The sequence below is a fragment of the Anser cygnoides genome, chromosome 1, assembly GCF_040182565.1.
Source record: "Anser cygnoides isolate HZ-2024a breed goose chromosome 1, Taihu_goose_T2T_genome, whole genome shotgun sequence".
In the NCBI taxonomy this organism is placed as follows: domain Eukaryota; kingdom Metazoa; phylum Chordata; class Aves; order Anseriformes; family Anatidae; genus Anser; species Anser cygnoides.
Genome location: NC_089873.1, coordinates 209,711,031 through 209,732,531, shown reverse-complemented (window position 1 = coordinate 209,732,531; position 21,501 = coordinate 209,711,031). Strand labels below are relative to the sequence as shown.

Here is a 21,501-nt window from a genome sequence, read left to right as displayed (position 1 = left end):
CGTGCTGTTAGGGAGAGGAGCAGAGATGGGGGCTGTGGTCTCCTTAGGAGCCCTGGGGAGTTCAGAGGTGCTCTGCAAAGTGCTTCTCAGGATGACTTCGAGGTTGGGGTTGGTGTCTCCATGCACACACAGCCTGTCCATCAGCTCCAGCCCGCACTGGATCGGGCCCAGGATGCATCATCGCAGGTGCGATGTGCAGTGTGAGTCTTTGTGTATGGGACCGTGTTACCAAGTAAGCTTTCTTTTGAGAACAGAACTGGTTGTGCAGCGAAATCGTAGGCTTACAGGGAGGGGCAATATAAGCTGGTTATTTTTTTTTTTTAAACTGGACACCCCCACCCTTTTCCTCTTGAGTTTAATTTTTACAATGGTCTGTCAGGTTTGTTGCCAAATATCAGTTCATCACTTTTTTTTTTTTTTTTTTGGTGAAACCTTTGCAGCTGGGGACTTTCCATGGGACAGTTTGTTTGGAAAGAGTGATGTAAATTGTAAATTACGTCTTAATATGTCTTAAAATATCTGAGCCTGGGAAAACATGTCATTTTACTAAAGATAATGCAGATGCTCAGAAGCTCAGCAGGTATCTGGTGAAAACTCACACCAGCAATGAAAGTCATGGTTATTTTTAAAACTGCTTGTTAAAAGGTATCGATGATCCTAAAAATGACATCATTAAATTTATGCATGAGATAATTTTTTTTTCTTTTTAACTTCCTACTGGTAATATGACCATATAAAAGAATAATTGAGTAGAAATAAATGACAAGTAAAACCTTTTAAATGAGATTTCAATAAGCAACTGGTAAATTTGCTACATTTCTTTCAATTTATTACTCAAATACAGAAGAAAACACAGTCTGTAATCAAAAACCAACTTAGTGAGCAAAACATTCTTTTGTTCAATCTGTTGCTTTTTAGGAGAGTGACAACGTTGAGAGATTTGGGGTTTGTTGTCCCAGATGATCCCACTGCTTTTCTGAATATTTCCCAACAAAAACAGACGAGATGTTAAAACAAATTCATAATGTAAATTCCTATAATTCAGTGAAAGTTCATCAGAAATCTTGGTTAAATGACTTCTAACCAAATTAATGTTCTCTAGTTTTAAAGGAAATGGCATAAGGGATGTGTATATTTTTGTACATATTTGTTTACTCTAGACTTATTATGCAATAAAAGTAAAAACATAGTTTGCGTCTTGAAGGAATTCATGGGATTTTTACACATAGAGGATATTTAAAATGATTTATTGTTATTATTTAGAACCTCCTCAAGGGAAATGGGCCATCATCTAACTGACACTTACCTAATTTGAACAAAAGTCTCTACTGTCTTTACCACAAATTCCCTACTGAAATGCAACTGCTTGTGAGATGTAATATTCACAAGTATTTCATAGTTCATTGCCCCAGACCTTTTAAATTCTGTAGATATGCAAGTGGAAGAAAACTTAAACCACAGAATTTTCTAGACCAACATTTTAAAACCAGGTTGTCAAATTAGGCTTTTAAATCTATATTTAGACACTCGAGTTTGAAAGTATTTCAAAGGTGCTGAGCACCTCTGCTTTCCATTGACACAGAAAAATTCTTGACACTTCTCTGAATGAGATCACATTTCTCAGAAAGCCTAAGTATGGCTGTATGCACCCAGTTTTGACTCATTTGCCTGAAAATTTCATGGTAAAACTGAGTCTCCAACACAGAGACTGTAAATAATTACTGAAGTGAACTGCAATGCTATGGGGTCTTGTGAAACAAATGCATGGTAGTTGTGATCCGTTATAGAGGAATGAAGGTTTACCAAGGAATTTGACCAAAAAAAAATGTGCCGAAAACATCTCCAGGAAAGGTAACTGACAGTAATATTGGAGAATTATATTCATTTATTCTTTAGTGTGCCAGTAACATAGGCGGTTGGCATAAAGTCTTTACAAATCATAGCAGAAGACAGGGAACACTGGAGCACCACTCCCCATCCTGATCTGAATTCACCTGGGACTCAGCAAAGAACAGAGCTCGTACTAGGGTGAGGAAAAAAACCCTTTGGGGGTCTTTGGGGTGGAAACCTTATTTCAGTTGAAGGCACCGCTCCACCATTTCAAACTTTCTGGTGGTCTCACTCCAGAGGCACTGAAAATTCCCTCATTGCTTGCAGCTCTCCATGCAGTGCCTGCTGGTACCATCCCTAGAACAAGGAATTAAAACCCAGTCGCTGAGATAGGGACACCGGTACAACTCCAAGCAGTTCTTCTCTTTTCTTTTGCAAGTGCAAACAGCTGCCCAAGATGAACACTACTGGGGTGGTGATTTTTCCCACAGGCACCTGGCCACTGTTGAAATATCCTGAGACCACCAAGCACAGACCAATGGATCATCTAGACATGACAATATGCTTTTGTTACCACCAGCTTTCTCCTAAAAGCCACAGCTCGTAGCACTGGTACAGCTGGGTGTGCTTTGAGTTCAGCCCCTGGAGCTGATACCATTTGTCCCAAGTCTCAGATCCATGGGGACTTGTCAGATTTCCATTCCTCCTGCCAGGAGGAAGCACTAAGAGCGGTCCAGATGCTCCGCAGTTGTTTTGAACTCAGAAGTGCACCAGCAACTGTGAGAATAAACAGTAACACAAAAGGTAAATTCCAGGATATTTTAGGTCAGGTTTTCCAGCCGTGGTGTTTCAGCCTTCCATGCTTTGTGGAACACATTGTAGGATGTGAAATCACTTGCATCTCCTGTAAGCCTTGTACACACAGCATGAGGCTCATCCCCCAGAGATCCTCCATAGTTTTCATTGTGGCCAACAATCTTATTGCAACAGAAAGTTGCTACACATCCTGTAGTCCACAATGTATTGACATCCTGTTGCTAAAGAGATTTAAAAATGATGAATAACAACTTCTGAGTCAGTTAAAGTAATCAGACCTCAGACCAGAGTACCAGCTTTTTACTGTATTGTATTGTATTATAGTATAGTATAATATAGTATAGTATAGTATAGTACTTATTTTATTTTTTTGCTAATTAAATGAATGTCATTTTTAAATGAGCTTCAGACTTTGCTGCAATAGCTAACTGGCTGTCAGGTCTTGGGCAAACCCTAGATGTGATACCTCACACAGAGCTTTAGATGTGTGCTGTGTCGCCGTCTATATATGACCCAGTCACCCATGACTCTCTTTGCAGTCAGCAGGGAGAAATAGGCACTTTTAGGTTGCAATTCATGTAATTTGTTTTAGATGTCTGCTTCCACGGGAGGTGAATCGCATCCCAGGAGCGCTGGCATCTCCCCTTAGTTATAGGGAGAGCCCAGGGTGACTCAAAACCTAATCAGAGGGAAAATTTTGGTCAGACTGATCCCAGTCCTGTTGTCTGTGCCTCTTTTTCATATCTGTAAAATGGGTTTACCTGGGTCAATGTGGTCACTCAGTGGATGTCCAAGTTCCTCGAATGCAAGCCGTTACTTGTAAATGGCAGCTGTTGTTTTTCTCTGTGAAGGACCTGGGGAGTTCAGAAGTGATGAAATGCAATGTGGGATGTAATGCGTTACATACAGTTAGGCATTCGTCAATTTGTGGTAGTGCTTAAAAAGTCAGAAGAATGAAAAATGAAACTGTAGGAGCCCACATCTAAGAGATTCCAGTGGTATTTGAACTCTGGTTTCCATTGTAATCATTCCAAATAGGCATCAAGAGAGATTTAGGAAGCCCCACTTTTTATTCTTAAACATGCAATAAACATATTCTCAGGTTTCCCCAGAGAACATGGCCAGGGGTGTTTTGCTGCCTTTGCACTTGTAGAGCATCAGAGATGGAAATGAAGACCAAAGATTGGGCATTGGTCTATTTGCAGTTCACTAATGATAATTTAATTCCTGCAGTGTTTTCCAGAAGTTCCTGGGATCTACTTAAACAACTTAAAGCCTTTCTTCCTATGGAGTAAGACACATTGAGGCTCGATAACACTATTTATATTGGCCAAATTTCTCTGTCATGCTAACAGATGTAAATTCAGGTTATTACAGGTAAATCCACCCCCCATCTCAAATCAGGAACCTGTCCAGCTACAAAGCAATCACTACATCACAAGGTTTTGAAACATTCCCTCCTGATACTGACTTTGTTTAGGTAGGGGAGGAAATCTTGACCTTTTTCTGCTCCCAGCAAAAATACACCTAGTCATGACACTGGAAAGGTAAAGTGAGTACAGGCTAACTCAGTGCAGAGCAGAATGTGGATGTGAAGTGCTGACTTCAGACTAAAACGATGACAAATCATTAAAAAAGGTTTAACAGATATTTCTTATAGAGTGCCCCCCAAAAGAAAAGAAAAGAAAAGAAAAAAAAAAGAAAAGAAAAGAAAAGAAAAGAAAAGAAAAGAAAAGAAAAGAAAAGAAAAGAAAAGAAAAGAAAAGAAAAGAAAAGAAAAGAAAAGAAAAGAAAAGAAAAGAAAAGAAAAGAAAAGAAAAGAAAAGAAAAGAAAAGAAAAGAAAAGAAAAGAAAAGAAAAGAAAAGAAAAGAAAAAGACATTGAGAGATTGCTGCTTTCAGTCACTCCCCAGGAATTTCCCTTCATGCGGCATTAAATTCATGACTAAGACTTCTTTTCCGACCAGTCTGTGCTGTAATGGAGTAAATGAAAACAATCTTGACTGCGTGGAGCAATAATTGTTTGCACCACTATTATTTATTTTTTTCCCCAGAACATTACGATTATCAGATTATGACTGGAAAAAAATCATGTAAGTAAAAAAAATAGCACAACTATACATACTCCCCAAATATCCCCAGGCTCAGAATTGCTAACTGCTCCTGCTGAGTTGTTGGAATGGGCATGAAAAACACTCCCACACCTACAGTGTGACTGGACTGCTAATGGCAACACCATTGCTGTTGCTCGAGGAATTTTGTTTTCTTCCAGAGCTTGCTTTTAAAGCTTAGGGCCTCAGGAGCCTGAGGTCCTCTTCTCCAGCCCTACACAACAGCAAGAATGGGTCTCCATGCTCTGTTTGCTATAGTTTATCTACTCTTACCTCCATTTCAGAAAGTACCTTTGAACACTTTTCTGCAGCAGAATAGCTCACGTTATTGATGATCTAGAACTGATCTTCCAAGAGAAATCTTTATCTTTAGGTTCCAGTAGTGTTTGAAGACTGCATCTAAGGTTTTCATCTGAAGGCTTTGCTGTATGAGACAGTCTACAAACATGGACTAAACAGGCATAACTAGTAAAAGTAGTTAAAAATATCATTTTTTTTAGAGGTCAAACATAGCAAATAGATCCATTGTAGATGGGACCTGAACTTTTAGCCCCAAAAGGAAGAAGATATAAAATATAAGATATAAGCATAACTTGAGAGGAGATCTAAAGTAAGAAAGCCAGCTTGTGTTTGATCATACTCTAAAAAATAGAAATGCATGAAGGAATATAAAGTTGGGTAAGATGGATAAAATGATTTCAAATGATTTAATGAATGACAAGAAATCTTTGCTTTGTATTTGTCAGGGTGAGAGTAAATTGCAGTAATGGAAGCACAAAGATAATGAGAGCATCATACCTGTGTGGGTAGTTAGGAAGGGCCATATCGTGAATGTGTGTAACACAGAATCTGCAAAATGACGTACAGCCTGGATGGAAAAACTCAGAAAGTCTGAAGCCGAAGACAGTACTATGGGAAAACTCTGATGTCTTCCAGGCTTTCAGGTCACCCTGACCTCAGCTTTTTTACAGCCTTAAAAATGTCCATTTCCTTTAATGGAATAAAAGCCTTTTATGGCTTTTGGCCGCAGTCCTGAGCTGGTGGGGAGAGGGATCGTAGCACTTGTTTGTCTGCAGAACCGCAGAGCAGGGTAGCTGGGTGGCTTGTGCTCATCACAGTGCATTGGGTACCATGCTGTACTCTGCTAGGTATGCTCAGGACATCTCTTTGTGTGCTTGTTCATTGGCCTGCTCATCTGTAAAGGGTGGCTGATTAGGAGTCTTTATTTTTTTATTTTATTTTTTGCAGGTTTTTGAGATTTGCTGATGCAAAACGCAGGTTCCACATTGATGTGTGTTGTCCTCCTCCTGCTCCTGTCATGCTGCTGTCTCAGGAGGCTACAGCCTAGAGAGCACCCTACAGGCATCCCCCTTCTTCCCTGCAGGCTCTAGCAAGTGGTATCAGACCACAAAATATAAGCAGCCTTTTACACAGGTCTAAGCTCTCTTATCTAAACTAAATGGCATCCTAATATGTGGAAATTAACAACATGTGTGTTCCATGATAATGCTTACTCAGCCATTCCCAGTATGTTTTTCTAATCCGGGTTCACTAAAGGGACAAATATATCTTGTTTTATTCTCACAGCCTATATTCTGAACAATGTACCTATCTGATGACTTAGATCAGCAGTGGCACAGGCCATAATTGAGAAGAGAAAGTTCAGAGGAAAGCCTGAGCTGTGGCGTGCTCCACAAAATCTGTGAGAAGACATCTCGTTTGCCATATTCCAGTGTATATACTGAATATTGCTTAAATGAGGAGGTCTGCCACCAGTTGCTACAATAAATACCAATTCAGAGCCAGGGCTACAATATAGGATGAATTTCCTTCATTAATAGGCTTCCTCCGATGCTCGTACCAATCCCTTTAACAGGACTGTTGCAAGGAGAAAGTCTTGCCATTAGGGAGAAGTCCCCAACTCTTCCTCTTTTGCTGCCTCTTTTGTTTTCAGTCTTGAATAATAGGTCACACATTTGGTAACCACTTTGTGGAAAGGCATGATACCCAATGCCTACTTAGGTGGTCAGATTCCTGTGTGCTCTTCTATCACTGATGAATTTAACTCATTTTAAATGTCTACTCCTATAAAAGTTAGACCATCGACCAGGTGATGGTGATAAATGATATGATAAAGAAATACAGCTGCTAAATACAGATCCTGCACTACCTGGAGCTCCGGTTCCTTCGAACACAGACACTGTCCCTGGATAAAGAGCTAGAAAACCAGGCACTTTCTGAGCATTTCAGCCACTCACTTTTTCCCCTGACACTAAAAAGTTTGTTGCACAATACTAAATATTAGAATTTTCATGTAGCAATGCAATAAATCGGTGTGGTATTATCTTCAGACAGTAAACTTTGAATCTTTAACTGTTCTATTTCACAGACTTAATTTGATCAATTTGGAAAAGAAGTGGAGATAGAGTCAGCAGCAAGAAATATGACAGTCGCTTTTGGCTCAAAACTACAGGAATAAACATCTAGATTGGTATGTCTGTAATTAATTAGTCACCACTTGAGCAGACCCCCAGAAGTTTTTTCTCATTGAAGTCACCAAAACACTGAGTACGTGCTCAATCTTCTGTCAAATCTAGCAAAGCAGGGAGGGACACGTTAAATCCTCCGCAATTCGAATGGAAATTAAGCTCTTTGCTTACAAAAACTGGACTTTTCAAACAGGATGTGCCCCACAAACCCTGGAGCGGATGACCAGAAAATGGACAAAATATTCCTTCCTTGCATGAGCTTCTCGTTCAAAATCCCATCGCCCTTTTTCCAGAGGGAGCATCACCCACAGCCCAGAATGCACGGTCATATTTCTGTGTTAGAGAAAAGCCATTTCCTCCAGGGCGTCCTCTGGGGACTGCCCAGCACAGCCAACCCACAATGGCAAGGCTGTTCCAAGAAGTTAATTCTCCGGTTACGAGACCCCCTCGGAGCGAGGCGGTGCCCTCTCACCCTGCCCAAGCATTCACATCTCTGCACAGCTCACAGCCGCATTCCAGAAGCTGCCCACAGCGTAAGCCAAATATTTATCCAGCGGTCTGGAGCTTGAAATGCAGAAGATCTTAAAGGCACGATGGTTTACTGGCCTTTCCAAATTCCCAGCAAAACCGACTCCATAGACCACAGAGATGGTGTGCGTTCGCTCTGTAACACATTCAGTTACCACTCTGGACAAGAGAAAAGCGCTGGATAAATATACATGACAGCCTCGTAGGAAGGAGAAGTAACTCTCAGAAGGCTTCTCTGGCCTGCTTAGTCCCACACCTTTGTCTCTGCACCCACAGGTGGTGAAGGGCCTGGGACACAAGTCCTGTGAGGAGCGGCTGAGGGACCTGGGGGGGTTTGGGCTGGAGAAGAGGAGGCTCAGGGCAGGCCTTATTGCTCTCTGCAACTGCCTGAAAGGAAGGGGTGGGGAGCTGGGGGTCGGCCTCTGCTCACAGGTAACCAGTGATAGGACCAGAGGGAACGGCCTCAAGTTGTGCCAGGGGAGGTTCGGGTTGGAAATGAGGAGACATTTCTTCTCAGCAAGAGCGGTCAGGCATTGGGACGGGTTGCCCAGGGAGGTGGTGGAGTCCCCATCCCTGGGGGTGTTCAAGGCAAGGCTGGACGTGGTGTTTGGGGACAGGGTTTGGTGGGTGACATTGGTGGTAGGGGGGTGGTTGGACCAGATGATCTTGGAGGGCTTTTCCAACCTTAATGATTCTCTGATTCTAAAACGCAGCTGGATCACAGTCCACTGAATGATAACTGCAGCAGGTTTAAAAAAACACTGACATTTGAGCATCAGTAGGTAGTTAGTTCAAGCCATGTATTTTTGTCTGGATAATGGCAGCGGGAAGAAGATCAGGGTGGAAATGTCTCTCTAGGAACACAGAGCGTTTTCTTGGCTGTGTGCATGCTGCACACTCTTTCAAGATCTGTTTATTATTCGAGGCTGCCATGGAACCTTTCTACACACAAGATGCTTGAGATAAGCTCATCCCAAGACCTATGTGTCAAGGCAGCTGTGAAGGGGAGAATTTTCTGTCTTGGGAGGGCATGGTGAAAAAAAACCCATTGCAACGAATTACGCTTTTCCCCGGGAGAGAAAGGAATGCATGGAATGATTGAGCTGAGCTGTGTATAACCCAAGGCTTCGCGCCAAGGGACGGAAGATAGTCAGATCCCTTTTATAGCTTAGCCCCACCCGGCTGGAAAGACACACAGCAGAGCAGCTGAAATAGCACAGATGGAAAATGCCAGGAGTCAGAGAGTGAGGACAGGGAGCAGGGAGAGCATCTAAAACAGCGCTTGTGAGAGGTTTGCTCCCAGGAGAAGGCAAAAGGTGCTCGGAGTTTGCACAGCAAGCACGTTTGTGCAGGCTGGGAGTCTCTGAGATGGGATACTGCCAGGACATGAAACACTTTGTGCTTCAAAGTCTCCATTTCTTCAGAGACATGAAGGCCTGGGAGAGATGAAGAGTATCAGCTGTCCCTGTTAGATGCTGATCTCTGTAGGCAAGTTAGTTTAAGGAGGGATTTGAAGATGGCCTAGAGGGAAGTCACGGAAAAGGCTATCACGGTGCTTGTTCCTCATAGAGGGGCTGAAAGGGTAAGAGTGAACATCATGACAGCCACCAGGGTAGTGGCAAAAAGTTGTGTGAATATCTATATGGCTGGCAGAAGGTATTTAGCTCCAAGAGCAAGTAATGAACTCTGTGTTTCTTTGCAAGCTATTCAAACTCAAATATATCGTAATACCTGAAGGCTTGGAGTAGTGGACTGTGTGAAAAGTCTAGCCTGCAGAACTGTATCTCCCATAAGACTGAGCTGGTCATTTGACTGCCATAACTTTCCAGTTCTTCAGGTCGCTGTGGTACTGTCTTACCTTTCTACCTACCAATTTCTCATGGCCAACCCTGCTTAATTTAGGGGATCTGTTGTTTCCTTGCCAGCACCAAGACCTTCCCAGCCAACCTGCAGTCCTTTGGTGCCCAGGTTGCAATGTTTCTGGACCACTTACCACTTCTGTGGACAGTGGAAGTGCAAGAGATTTCCCTACATGCTGTACAAGGGATCATCACATTCACTGCCTCATGACCGAAGACACTGACATCTTGACTTGCTCCTCTTGTCTCAGAAAACTTTTTCTGTAACCTAATAGAATAAACCCCCACTTGGATGAAATCCACAGTGCTATGAGTAGATTTATTACTATACTTAAAATTCCCATCTTACAATCTTTGTAATTAATGAACACCCGAAGAACATATTTCACACAGGCTTAGAGCAGGAAAGGCTTTAAGGATCTCAGACCATGAATCTGCTTTTCGTTTGGTGCAAGATGCATTTGAAAGGGAGTGGTTTTTTCCTTATGATCAGAAACAAATCAAGTATGAAAAATACAGTGAAGTAGAGTTCAAGGAAAAGGGGAGCAGATAAGATGAGAAATTTATTTATGTGGTTAAAGCACTAGACAGAACCTCAAGGGATCAGATTGTGTTCCCAGCTCTGCCACAGACTAGTCTGTGAGCTCGCCTAAGATGCTTTGCCAGATCTGGACTAAATATATTAGTAATTGTCTGCTGCTGTCGTGGTGGGCATGGCAGGCAGAACTGCTGCTCAGCCACTGTCTAGACTTGAGGGTGCTACATTTCTGCTAGTTGGCACCAACACATTCGTATCGTCTGTAGCCAACAACTTGATCAGACTTTATGCTAAAGCTGTAAGAAGGAGCCTTAGGTTGGTCCCTTTTGGTACCTGGTGCTACAGGAAAGCCCTGAGCCTCAGCTTGATAAATCCTACATACAGCCAGTGGCAATGTATGTGTTTGCATAGGTCCTCCCTCACGGATCTCAGTGACACAGGATCTCAGTCTTGCTCCACTGGATATGAAGAAGACACTTGCTTTCAGTCCCCCACATATCCAAAGCTGCTATTGCTCTTCCATAGGACACAAGCCAAGAAGCTCCTTACTGCATGGGACATGAAATGTTCTCTAAACAAAAATATTAAGCAATCAAATCTGGTAGCAAGGACACAAAGTCTGGTGCTAAAGCAGAAGGAGGAGCAGAAGATGTTACGTGGTTAAGGCAAGTTCCCTTCTTCCAGTCTGACTGGTGGAGGAAGGTCTCTGTTCCCCTGCATTTAGAACTCTCTTCTGTAGCAGGTTACCTCTGCAAATACTCTCTGCAGGGAGGAGGGACCTTACCCCTTGCAGACCTCAGGATTTCATCACGTGGCAAGGGGCAGAAAAAGCTGTGGTCTACAACAGTCACCAAATTGTTTTGAAAGAGCCAGAAGTGGTCAGAAGCACACAACTGTCCAGCTCCTACTGAATTCCATAGGATCTGACTGCTCTTATGATCTGCTCATCTTATCTGCTGCAGAATGGAGGTGATGACACATCCCTCCTTCAGTTGGTGTACATGGGATGCTCTTTGGGAATGGGGAATCTCTTACCAAATCTTTACTGGGTGTTTGGAGCAGACTGCTGTAGCTACGACCTTGTATCTCTTGGGAATGCAGCTGATGATGTTGGCAGAAGTCTGTGTCAGCGCCACAAGCCCTTATGGAGATCCATAAGAGCAATCACAGGTGCTTTGTGAAAGGCTTGGCTGGTTGGCCCCATATCATTGTCATTTCTTTTTTCTTTTTTTTTTTTTTCCAGATTTTTAGTGAGCATTCTTGCCCTTAGAGCTACTTGGATGCAAATTTTGTGTTTTCCCTTGCCTTGAAGCTTCCGTTATGTACGAGGGTCTGAAGAGTCAGTGGCAGGAGAAGGGTCTTCATCCACCCATCAACTTTCACACACATCATGATGAGTATTCCTGGGGAGCCACCACTAACATTCCTGGACCACAGCAAAATATGATCATTATGTAGCTCCAGAGATGACTGTAAGATATAAAAGGAGAAAGGGTGGGGCTGGGGGAGATCCCAGAGGACAGACAGTAGCCTGTTCCCACACAAGGACTGGAGGGCGTGATGCCGATTCCAGCAATTTGCTAGGGTAAACCAAGGGCACACTAACAGAAGGCAATGACATGAATTAAACTGGCTGTCTGGGAAGAGAAACATTTCCAGAGATGGCACCAAATGCAGATGAAATCCTAGCAGGACCAACATTTTGAGAACTTTGTAGACGGCGAATCCCATGCCAGCAATCCAAGTGCTGGGGTCAAGGACGAAAATCCACCAAAATCATAAGCTGAAGCATTAGTCATCGTCTGTATAAATGAAAACTGGCAATGTGGCAGCTGCCTCGGTCAGAGCTGTTTCATATTTGAATGGCCCCATATGGAGAAAGTTTGAATCAGAAATACTATTAAGCCCAGAGGGAATGAGACATTAAGCCACCACAGGGGATAAAAGGGAGAATATTTCAATATGTAAACAAGAAGAAGACTCCTGGGATGCAGAGACAAATATTAAAAGGACAATGGCCAACGATGACACAGAGCAAGAGAGGTTGAAGCAGATGTAGCTTCACTGTCTGCTGTAGGTTTTACATGCAAGTGTGTCTGAAGGTCAATGAACAGGAATTTCCTGGCCAAGTCTACATTGTTCAGCTACTCCTGCTTTTAGTTTAGAGTAGAATTGGCATTTATTACTTGCAGAGCACCACAGATGTCTCATAGAGCTGCAGGCAACAAGAAATGGGATCAGAACTTGGGAAATTGAGGCCAAACTCCTTCCTGTACTGCTCCGCCTCATTTTTTTAAAATTTTTAATTTTTATTTATTTATTTGTTTATTTTGCTAGACAGCTTAACTGGGCCTGGGACTTTGCTCCTTTACATCAGAGAAAACCCTCCTTCAGCCTGACATGTCTGCTAAGATACAAGCTCTTCATGCCAACAGTGAATGAAGGAGTGCCTTGGGTTCTCCCAGCTCTCCAACATGCCCGGAAAGCCGTTGAGTTTGCAATGTCTGGATGTGCTGAACAAAAGCAGAGGTTTGGGTCATTGTGCAGACAAGGCTGCTGGCTTGGCGTTGACAAGAAAACTTCAAGCTATTTCAGAAGCATGTAAGGACATAAGAGTGGCTGTGCTGAGTCAGAACATCTCTGTGACCTTTCCACATTGCTCCTGGGGTGGAAGCTTAGCAAAGGAGAATAAAAGCAGAGGGTAGCGATACGCCCCATAACTCGTCTGTGCCTTCAGGGATTGCCAAGCTCCAGGTTGTACATCTGTGTTGAAGAGCCTCTGATGGACATTTCTCCCCTCAGCTATTCAATTGCCTTTGGGATCTGTACAAATGTTTGGTATTCATAACGCCTGATAACAACAAGGTCCATTACTGATCTCCAGACTTTGTGAAGAGGCAGAAGCTTGAGGTCCTCCTCATCCTTCTGCCTAAAAACATCATTTGATGGCCCTGATTCTGCATTTATTGGAAAGAATGGACAATTATTCTCTATGCAGTAGCGTACCTCTTTGTTAAGACATTTGTTGTGTCTCTCTTGTATAATCTTTTACCAGGCTGAACAGTCCTAATCTTTTTATGCACTTTTTGTGACAAAAACACTTTCCACCTCTGATCATTTTAATACTTTTCTTATATAAACTTGTTGAAGAGCAAAGCTTGGAGGACAGAAGAGTTTTCAAAATTTGGGTACTCTGTGGTTTCTTTATTGATAACATCCTGTAGTTTTCTATCCCTTCCCTAGTAATAACTTCCCCATGATAACTTTTCCTAAATGGTTTTTAACCACAACTGAATGTTCGACTGATGTTTTCATAGAACTTACTCTTATGGCACCAACCTCTCTTTTCTGAGTGCCAAGGGGTAGTTCAGGAAGTTTCACTTTATAGAAAAAAGGTTGTTTAAGTTAATCCACACATAACATTTACTGCCTTTGGCTTTTATCCCTCAACTGCTCTGCAAGATGATCTCTTTCTATGACTTTTTACAGCTGCTTTCCTCTTTAGGATTCCTGGTAACTGAATGTCCTTCACATAAATGTCCCCTCATTTTTCACTCCCTTTTTTCAGACGATTATGGATGTACTGCATGTTCCAGTCTGTATCCTAGATCCTACAGATGCCACCTGGTGTTATACTTCCACTGCAAAAACCAGTCATGTATCTCTACTTCTCAAGTGGTATCAGTCCCTGAAACCTCACCTTCTATTTCGTGAAAATCTTCTGAAATTACTGTTTAACTAAAGGCTCATATGATTTTTTTCCTCTTCCCACCTTCTCAAGAAAAGACCCCTGATAAATATCATTCTTTTTGTGTTTTCCATCCAGCAGGAAATCCCATTAGACCTGAGGTATCCATCATGGGAGTTATATGTAATTTACAAGAACTTGGGCAAATGCTCAGTTGAACATAACCTTAGAGTCCTCCTAGGTCCCCTGAGGGGTCTTTTTGTGTTTTCTCTTGATGCAGATGTAGTTGGCTGTTACTGTGGACAAGCTACTATTGATGAGAAGCAATGTTCTGATACTAGACTAGTCATGAAATTCTACAAGTATGCAACAATACCAGACAATACATATTTCTTTATTTTAATTTTTATTTATTTATTTATTTATTTATTTTTTGGTAAGGAACGGCCACTGTATGATCAAACCATACCGGTCTTGTGATCCCTTTTGAATTGTCAGCATGCTGACCAAGACTTCTTTTGTTCTTCCAGGCTTTGCTCTGTCTCACTATCACTTCCAAAGCTGGGGAGCTACTGCTTGTCTAGCTCTCTCCTGCTTGTCTAGCTAACAGGCACCTCTTGGAAGGGGCGTCTTCCTCGGAACATGTCTTGGAGGAGGAGGAATAGGGTGTCTCTGTGCATTGGGAAAATGTTATGAAGTCTCCCCAGAATGAAGCCTAAAACCCCAGTAAGATCAACTTATCCAGAGAATGAGGGATTAGAGAATGGAGGAAGGCCTCCAGCCCTGCCACCAGGCCCCTGAGACCTCACCAGTCCACTAATCCATTGTCTTGACAGTTTGACAACATTAGTGTACTAAGTGGCACTGGAAAATATTTTCTGGTTCACAAGAGAATTGAACTTTGTTTCCCATCTATTCTGCTGAGAGCGAAAAAAAACAACCCTCTTTTAGTCCTAGCTCCTGCCTTGCAACCTCTTTCTCATGAGAGTTATCCTTTCACAATCCAGGCTAAGCACTGGGGTTAAACTCCGCACAGACCTGCAGCATCAGAGACCTTCAGTATTTCCACTGAAACTTCAGCAAAAGTCCTGAATTTTCACCAGCAAGAACAAGGTGACTTCACTCCCCTGGTATCAGTACTGAGACCCTTTCGTCTTCCTCCACTGCCACAGTATATTGGCAACTGGATGAAAAAAATATATATATTGATTTATACATTATCCCTCTTAAGTTATGTAAAAACGGTGGTTCATGACAAATTTTGTATCTGCTCCTGTTATAGTCAACAGTCTTCTAGGTCTTTACTATTCATCTAATTTATTTATTTTCAGGGTATTTTTCACCAAGGTCCACTCATCTGCCTTTGAAGTCTCCCAAGCTTTCTCCTCTGTGTGAGTAAGAGGAAAATGCCTTCCTGACTGTAGAAGTAGCTTTATGCCTCATGGACAATGAGAACACAATTTCAAGCCCTGCCTTTGTACAGAGACACATGAAGCATTGACGAGGAACACACGATGTACTGTATTTTTCTCATTGAACTTACCATCTTCTTCACACAGCAATATGCAAGGTATCCCTCCAGAGTTTTTTTATTTCTAGTCATCACTATGCAATGCAAAATGAAACATGCTTTGGAGTAATTCATACCATGAGATGACTCATAACATTTCTCTCTTGTAGAGAGACTAAATTTTGAAGTAACATCAGATGAATACAGGAAAATTAATGAACATATTGATGGATATTTTATCAAAGACAAGGGCTGCAGGCAAGATGTTTGAAGGCTCATAATTTTCATTAGTAGATCTGTAGCTTTCAAATGTAAAAATAAAGCAAGATTAGATTCAGTCATCCAGCCTGGAATGAAAACTGTGAGAATTACAGGGATCTTCCTTGGCTCCTGTGACGTGGGATTTGAAGACACCATACAGAGGGCACAATACCTCTTCAGTCATCCAGTGTTTCTGGGTGTATATTTTCAAGACAAAAAAAGAAGGTGAATTTGACGGATTCTAACTCACTCTAGTTAGTTAGAATTAGTAACTGACTCTAGTGAGTTAAAATTAGTAACTCACTCTAGTGAGTTAGAAGCACAAACAGCAGAAATCCCAGTTTATGTGATACCTGAGAGTCCCTCTATTACTTTTTCCTAGCTCTGGCAGTGGTTAGCAGCAAGCACTTAGAGAAGGAGAATGTAAGGGATTTCTTTCCCAGCAAACTTGTAGCAACTAGGACTAGGGCGATTCCACAACTGCAACATGCCAAAGTGCAGGCATAACATGTTTCAGTCATGCTTTTGTCTTGCCCAGAGTTTAACCTATTTTCTTCACAGGCATAAGAAGAAACCTCATCCCCTTTATGACTGCTTCAAACCATGGCCGCCACAAAGAAACCTTACCCAGCAGAGGGGAGCCTGATCATTTCCAAATTGAATCTCTGGGAAGAGTTCAAATATAACTCTTTCCTAAGTGTGGAAATAAACACTTTGCGTGGGTTGCTTCAGTGGTTAAGAACCTCCTTAGTTACAGTCCAGGAAAATTGTCTTCCTGCTAGGTGGGTTTAAAACAAAAGAAGTGTCTCCTTTTAGCTCTACTAAACTTGAAATCTTCTTAAAAACCTCAAAAAAAAACAACAAAAACCCCAACAAAATAGAATACCGACCAGCCAAAACTCTGTCTCATCGTGTCCATGCTCCTATGTGCAACAGCTGTGAGCAGCTTGTTAGGAAACACCATTAACATATTTGCTTTTGGTTAACCCATCCTGCTTAACAGAGAGTGAACAGTAACCAAAACCGAGAGCACTTCCAATGACAACCACCATGTAAACAGATGGTTAACAAGGGGAACACTGGATGAGAAAGCTAATCCTCCATCTGTTCTTCATAGAAACTCTCATTACCTAAATGGAACTGTTAAACCTTTTTCTAGATATCTGGACAGGATGATTTATTACTATTCTTTTCCTAGAAAAAGAACCCAAAGCAAAAAATAAAAAATCAAAAATTGGGGTCTGACCTGAACCATGTATCCAGGGACTCAGAATAATTTATCATTCCTCTCCTCTCTTCAGTGTGTACGACATAGGTATCTCACTTCTTTGTCTTTCCCTTTTTATTTTTGGAACAACAACATGAATTCACAATAATCACAGGAACTGTTTCATCAGCTTGACTTGAATCACCTTAAAACACATAATTCAGTCCATATCAAGGGTGTGTTAATGTTTTCCCTCACCATGGCTGCTCTTTGAGTCCTGTGGGGTGGAAATCGCCACAGAGCAGTAGGGTGAGTTGCGCTAAGACTTCACAGCATTACAGAATCACAGAATGGTTGAGGTTGGAAGGGATCTCCGGAGATCATCTGGTCCGACCCTCCTGCGCAAGCAGGGACACCCATCGCACATCAGACAAGATCACATCCAGGTGGGTCTTGAATATCTCCAGAGAAGGTCTCACAGTTCTCTAGAACTGTATCTCTAGACTGCTCTGCTGCTCACAACCCTCTGAGCTCTGCCATCCAGTCAGTTCTCAAACCACCTCACTGTCCACTCCTCTATCCCACATTTCCTGAGCTTATCTATGAGGATGGGGTGGGGATGACCCACCCATCCCCTCAGAGACATGAGCCTTCTCAAGAACCCCTGCAGATACCAAGGTGTGGCTGCCCCCACCCTGATAAAAAGCCCAGCAGGCACCTACATTATGTGGGGTGTACAACCCAAGTGAGGCAAAGCTCTGGCTGTGGAACAGAGGTCTCAGCCTGTCTGGAAGTGAAAACAGAGATGAAGAACATAAACCAGCCCCAAATCTGTCTTCCGAATGACTAATTGGGCTGAGTCTTGACTGAACATCAGATGGTGTCTCATCTACAGCCAGATTCTGTTATCACTCTCCACTGATGCTAAAAATGAATAGTGATCTGATAATCTCCTGTCCAGGGGAGACATGGTTTATGGTGTAAAAGGCGCATCTTCAGGAGTCCTGCAAGCACTGGAAATAGGGAAGCCAGGTTTCCTACTGAGCTGTGGCTCTTGGTTGATTGCCTTTGGTGCCTAAAAAGCCTATGAACTCTAGCATATATTTCTCGATGTGGAGCCATTTATAAAGTCTCATTCTCTTGTTCCCTCCCCTGTGTGAGTTCTCAGATTAGCATTTGTAGGGTCTCCTGCCCAGCTAGCTGCCTGTCCTCATGCAGTTGATGGTAACACAACACAGCTGAGACATGGGATAGACAAAAACACCCGCTCACAACATACTAAAGCTTTCTTTTGGTGGATTAGACATAGATAAAATGGCTTATACCCAAGCACACAAAGGAATCAGAGAAAGTTAATAATTTCCAAGGCTCTGGGACTAGCCAGGACCTTTCTAATAATCTTATCTGGGTTGTACAACTCAGGCCAATGAAATGCACTAAACAGCTTTTGCATAAAGCCCTTATCTTTTATTTTTTATTTTTTATTTTTAGATAAAAGACATCATCTAATAGAAGAAACAGCAATCTGGGATCAGCATTCAGTATGTAATTTGATATTTCAGTTTGTGTTGCTTAATTAATTCTGTGCTTCAGTTCCCTCTGGGCAAAATATAAATAACAATACTTCACTGTTTCACAAAAGTATTGTAGCTGTTAAATGCTTGTAAAGTCGTTCAGATACCACAGTGGTGAGAGCCATGGAAAAATCTATACATAAATCAGCACTGTTTATATTTCTGCTGATAGCAGAGATATCACAGAGTGGTTTTTATTTTGTTTTTATCCCCAAGTGTGGAGAAGATGTCTCCTCTGTCATATTACACACACAAAAAAAATAGGCTCATCAACATAATAGTGCAAAAAAGGAGAATAAATACTTTTTTAGTAGCTATGTCATTCTTTGCATCTTCAAAGCACTTTTCAAATATCTGCCAGGAAGCTGACTTTCCATTCTGACATTCAGATTCCCAGGGTATTGTTTCTATTTTGGTGAAATGTTTGTTATGACAGCGTGATCTGCCTGAAGGAGTAACCTCAGCATTTGAGAACTCATCCGTAGCAGATCTGCATCACAAATTTCATTTTTAAGTGGCTCTTCTAAAATATATCTAAACACATGTGTTAATGCTCCTATTCTTTATTACAAATTGACCAGGAATTGTCTGTACATGTGAAAATGATCCAAGTCTTTCTCCTCTGTTGTGTAATAAGGAGGCTGGAAGGATGCCTTTCAGAGAGGAATTGGGATTTAGCACCAGAAACATAATTTGGGAGAAAAAAAAAAAGCTGGAAGATTAAATGACATGTGCTAAGGAGATTGTCTTCCTGCCATTCCCTTTTTCAGAGGTGAAGAATGGCACAGAGAACTGAGAAGAGAGTTTTGGATGAGCTGCTCTGCAGGACCCGGTCTCTATCCTGAGCACGTAAGGCCAATGGCCATAGGAGAGAGTCCTGTGCAAGTCACTGCTCCTGGGGAGCTCAGAAATGGAGTTTTCTGAGAAACCAGGTCCCCAAAATTCAGTCTAGAGTCCCTGGAAAACCTTGCTTACAGCATTGGCCCTCCAAATTGTGAGGTGGTAACACCCTCCCTTCAGTGCGAGTGAGCCGTACAGCCTGGTCAGCCTTGGGTTTTGGGCTGCTTCCTAGGACGGTGTGGCTCCGTGAGCTGGCAGTAGGAAGGGTCAGTTTGCCAGGCCCTTCTTTATGAGCCCAATAGTGAATGTCATCCAGAGGGCTTCAAGACAGTCATGAAAATGGACTGCTCAGAGAAAGTCTCAGTAAGGGATATAGCTGAGGGAAAAGCAGGAGCATGAGGTTAGCCTTTCTTTGATAGCAGGAATCACCTGCATAACCTCGGTCTGGAGGAGACCATGGGCTTGTTTTTTTCTTGGATTTGAGATTCAAGGTAGAATTTACTCTCTGGGAATGAGGGAAGAGAGAAAAGGAGAAGAGTCTGCTCATCAGAGGTGTCAACTTCGAAGTTTTGCATCATAGAATCATAAAATCACAGAATATCCTGAGTTGAAAGAGACCCACAAGGTTCATCAAATCCAGAACCTGGATCTTCACAGAACCACTCAAAAATCAAACCATACTTCTAAGAGCATTGTCCAAACACTTCTTGAACTCCGGCAGGCTCAGTGCCGTGACCACTGCCCTGGGCAGCCTGTCCCAGTGCCCGACCACCTTCTGGGTGCAGAACATTATCCCTAACACCCAGCCTGACCCTCCCCTGTCCCAGGTTCATACCGTTCCTGTGGGTCCTGTAGGTCCATACTGTTCCTGTGGGTCCTGTCGCTGTCCCCGGAGAGCAGAGCTCAGCGCCTGCCCCTCTGCTCCGCTCGTGAGGGAGCTGCAGGCCACCATGAGGCCTCCCCTCAGCCTGCTCTGCTCTGGGTTGAACAAACCAAGGGACCTCAGCCAGTCCTCATACATCCTTCCCCTCCAGACCCTTCACCATCTTCATAGCCCTCCTTTGGACACTTTCTAGTAGTTTTATGTCCTTCTTACCTTGTAGCACCCAAAACTGCAAAACCTACAGACAGTGCTTGAGGTGAGGCCACACCAGCACTGAGTAGACAGGGACAATCCCTTCCCTCAATCCGCTAGCAATGCCGTGCCTAATGCTTCTCAGGATACGGTTGGCCCTTTTGGCTGCCAGAGCACACTGTTTACTCATGTTCAACTTGCTGTCAGCCAGAACCCCCAGACTGCTTTCCGCAGGGCTGCTCTCATCTGGTCTGTGCATATACCAAGGGTTACCCCACACAGGTGTCCCCCACTCTGTACATATATTGAGGGTTACCCCATGCCAGGATTCCCTTCCCTCTCCCCATCTAAGCAACAGACAGCACTTTTTTTTCTGTGAGAACAAGCACCCAAGACTTCCAGCTGTAGCCCAGGCACTGAAATCAACCATGTCGCAGGAATGGCCTCACTGTGGCCTCCCATCGTGCTGGCACGATGCAGAGCAGCAACAAGTAGTGTAAACAGTTCAGTCTGGAGAAATAAACATTAGACTAAAGATTATTTAATGACTATTTTTAATGAAGTAATTTACTAACCAAGGTCAGCCACATGAGGTCTGTATCCTGTGAAGACCTTGAGGATTATGGCCCGCAAGAGGTGTAAAATAGAATTCCTTTGAAGTGCAGAGGTTGTGCCTATCTACATCAAGATCAAGATCTGACTCTGTGAGTCTTCCACTCACTTCAGTTGGAACAAGGGCAGGCCCAGGTTTTGCAAGACTAAAAAAGATCAAAGTGGTGCAGTTTCTTGGAAATAGCAGAGGAGGGAAAACCAGTCCCTAAAGATTTCCTGCTCCTTCTGTAGAATGACCAAACAGCTAAATAGAAAAGGTGATCAACAGGGTTCCTGTTACAGCCAAGCCTCCCTTTAAACATCTTTCTCCATCTGGAATATGTGTAATTGTTATCTTCCGGTTCAAACCACAAATAAAAGGCACTGTAAACATTTTAGAAGGGCCTAGATTCGTCCTACCTAAATATAGGCAATGAGCTGTGCTTTCCATGTTATAAGGACGTCACTCTAGGCTCACTTTATAATTAATAGAAAGTGTGTATTTTCTACTCCGCTAAACCAAAGAGAGACAGGGACTGAGACCTGGTCTAAGGCTCATCTTTATTGCTTACAGTTACCACTCTC

At 42.7% G+C, this 21,501-nt stretch overlaps 1 long non-coding RNA gene across 3 annotated transcripts; it reads right to left on the bottom strand.

The window, feature by feature from the left end:
- Window positions 1-515: 515 nt before the first annotated feature.
- On the bottom strand, window positions 516-21,048 carry LOC106042384 (uncharacterized). 3 transcript variants are annotated; one of them, XR_007159113.2, is made up of 3 exons: window positions 20,086-21,048; window positions 3,408-3,500; window positions 516-2,607 (listed from the first exon to the last, which is right to left on the bottom strand). It is a non-coding gene; the product is annotated as an uncharacterized lncRNA (long non-coding RNA). The 3 variants fall into 3 exon arrangements; XR_007159114.2 differs by lacking the exon at window positions 20,086-21,048 and adding an exon at window positions 5,048-5,571 and having other exon boundaries at window positions 516-2,867; XR_007159112.2 differs by lacking the exon at window positions 20,086-21,048 and adding an exon at window positions 5,048-5,571.
- Window positions 21,049-21,501: the final 453 nt, after the last annotated feature.